The sequence below is a fragment of the Carica papaya genome, chromosome 2, assembly GCF_054855325.1.
Source record: "Carica papaya isolate Zhongbai chromosome 2, ASM5485532v1, whole genome shotgun sequence".
Lineage (NCBI taxonomy): Eukaryota > Viridiplantae > Streptophyta > Magnoliopsida > Brassicales > Caricaceae > Carica > Carica papaya.
In genome coordinates, this window is record NC_142310.1 from 6,593,953 (window position 1) to 6,597,442 (window position 3,490).

Consider the following 3,490-nt stretch of genomic DNA (forward strand, 5'->3'; position numbering starts at 1 on the left):
ATAATTGATCAAATACATGAATGAATCAATATCTCATAATACATAATCTAATACACACAGTATTAAACATTAAATACAATATGAATATATACAACACATACTCGACTTAATAGTACTAAAACTATGTAGTTGTGTTCTATATAAATATTAATATAAATGATATACATGGTTAGCACAAAGTTTACTAGTAGTAATTATCATAATGCAAGAAAAATATTTTGATCACTCAACAAATATGGATATGGGAGAATTATTGTAACGGCCCCAGAAATTTAAGTGAAGATGTATGTATTAAAAATTTTAAATGCGGAAGCGAAATAAAAATTATGATTAACATCCTTTACACAATAACCAAAAATGTATTCAGCATGTGAAAGAATAAGCTGATCAAAAGAAATACTCGAAATAAAAACTATAAATAGAACTATAAAGTCTTTAGGCGTATAACTCGCCGTCTTCCTGTGGAACGGGCTCGGGAACCACGTCTTCCTAATCTGAAATAGTTAAATAAGGAATGAGTTACACTAGCCCAGTAAAGACATCACATTATCTCACTGCCACAGAAGTAAAGGTTGGTAAAAAACAAAAACGACCAATGGAACATAATTTATGACAAACTCATTTATTAATGATAAAAACCTTTACTGTCCACTTACCTCGGTGAGATTCGTGAAAATAACATATGAAAACAATAACATTATAACCATCATAAAATCATATACACTTAGTAACATAGCACATGTCATACTTTTATACTTCAATAATCAGACAACAAATTTCCTCTTTTACCAGCCTACTAGTATCCATGGGGGTCCATAGGGGGTCTCCGCTACACGTGAACCATTAACATTAATAATCTGATTCCAGGGCCGTCCCCATACCTCGTCCGGTATGGGTGCCAAAACCATGAACCTCAATACCCCGTCCGGTATGAGGGTGAAACGGGTCGTCCCCATACCCCGTCCGGTATGAGCGCCAAAACACATAAGGTCTCCATACCCCGTCCGATATGAGAGACCACGTTCTCGGTAGGGTTCCCTATGGATCCGGTCCATCCACCATCTCCCAGGATATCTAGTCAGGCTGTCCACATTATCCACTTATCAATTCACATAACATTTTTTCCATTTTTTTTGTCTCAATCATCCAATCATACACAAACACGTAAACCAATAATGAACACCAAACAAAACAATACAACATCGGGTTCACAATAATTCAAACCATAATAAAAGAAATCATAATTCATGCATATGTAACCATAAAATAAACATATCAGATACATTTAAAACTGAAAAACAGATCAAACAACAACTGACCGAAAGTACATAATATTCGGGCTCCATTAATAACCTTAATTAATTATACATATGTATTAATTCATGAAATGCCGTTTTATTATTTATTGTGCTTTAATACCGTGATAGAAAATAGGGTGAGAAGTTCTTACTTGTTTCGGGGTCTGAAATCGACTCTACTATGCGCATATGGCTGCCTCTAGATTCCCTGAATTTTTTCTGGAAAACTGAAACGCACTACCAGTACCTGCACATGTCCCAAAAAACCCCAAATCAGACCCATGGCCCCTTTTCGGCCAATATTGAAATTCTGGCACGGCGACTCTGTCGTGCTCTGACGACGGCACCACCGCCTGAGGAGGCAATTCGCCTCGGGTTGGCCGTTTTCTTTCATTTTCAACCGAATTCGGCCAAACTTGCATTGGTTCCTGCAATAAAACAACCCTAGGGCCCTCGGTAGGCCAAAAAATTACAAAAAATCGAGACTTACTGGTGGTGGAACTCTCGGGTACGGCGGCTTCTTCGGCGCGAGTCGCGGTTTGATGTTTTGCTCCGGTCAACCTGTAGAGAAAATGACGGTGATCACAGTGGTGTAAAAATTACATCGAACGGGAACCGGAAAGGGACTCATCGGAGGCAAAAATTGAGGGAAGCTGCGGCGGCGCCGCTGGACTTCGACAGTATTTTCCGACCGATTAGCCGGTGGTTTGGCTCCGATTTGGCTATAGGCAGATTCAGTATCGAAAAACGAGCCAAGGAGAGAAAATTTACCTCGTTTGGTGGTCGTAAAACCCTCCAGTACGGCAGCGGGTGGCGGCGGCCGGCTCCTCCGGCGACTAGTTCTTCTTCTTCGGCGAGGGTACTGGCGGCTAGGGTTTGGGGTCGGGTGTGGGTGAGGTTATTTATAACATTCCTCTTTTAATCTCAGTCGTCCATCACGATTTAATCTGAGCCGTCCGATCGCGATTAAAATGAGAATAAATCTGGACCGTCCATCCCGATGCGATCTGGGCCGTCCGTGCGTGTGAGATCTGGGTCGTCCGTACGCATGAGATCTGGACTGTTCGATCGCGTGCACGCGGATCGCTCACGTGGCTCCGTCTCGCGTGGCCTCCCGCATCAGCTTCCTTGCCACGCGGCGTGTTCTAGTTGGCCGGGACTGCTGACTGGGCTGCTGACGTGGCACAACTTTCTTAAATTACGTTTTGACCCCTGATTTCTGATTTTCCTTTCAAAAACACCCCCATAATCCAAATTTTCACCCTTTTTTTTCCAAAATCAATTTCAATTAAATTTCAAAAATAATTTTACTATATTTTATCATTATTATTATTTTTATTTCTATTAAACTAAATTGAATTAAGTTAACCACATAATTATTACAAAATAAATTAACCATTAAAATTAAAAAAAAAAGATTCTAATACCCAAAAATAAAAAATTTATTTTTAGGGTGTTACAATTATGATGTAACATCCCAAACTCGAGATTTAGACTCGAAATAATAAAATTTAATATTTCAAATAATAATAAAAATTATAGAGTTTAATTTTAATTATTTTTTTGAGATATATAGATATTGAATAAATTTGAAAATAATTTTAGAAAGCATGACGTAACTGTAAATAAATAGAGTGTATTTAAAAGAAAAATTTGAAAACATGGGTCAAATTATAAAAAGGGGAACTACGTGTCACGTAAGACGACCACGTCAGCAGCACAGCGAGTTAGAATACATTATGTGGTCGACATGTTGGCAGAAGCTCCACGCAGGAGCCACACAGGCAATTTGCGTATTAGGGCGATCTAATGGCTCGTGTTCACTCTCGCGCGCACAAACTGTCTGGATTGATTCTCGAAATAGGCTTCGATCGAACGGCTCTTAACGCCCCACGCAAACCTTGATGGATGGCCTAGATCGATTTCTTAAACATGCATGATTAGATGGCCAGCGTACTTCTACATCCCCCAGAATGGACGACTGAGATCGATTGAAGAGAGATATTTAAAAATTTCTTTCATCAAAACCCTAACCTTAGCCGGCACCAAAAAATCGAAAAAGAATAAAAGAGGCGGCTGGAACGCTGAAAATACTTCGGTGGGCTAAAAATTCTTCCCGTTCTATCTATTTCTCTGCCCTTACCCGTTTAACTTGTTTTCCTTACAGAGGAACCGAGAACAATTACAAACTG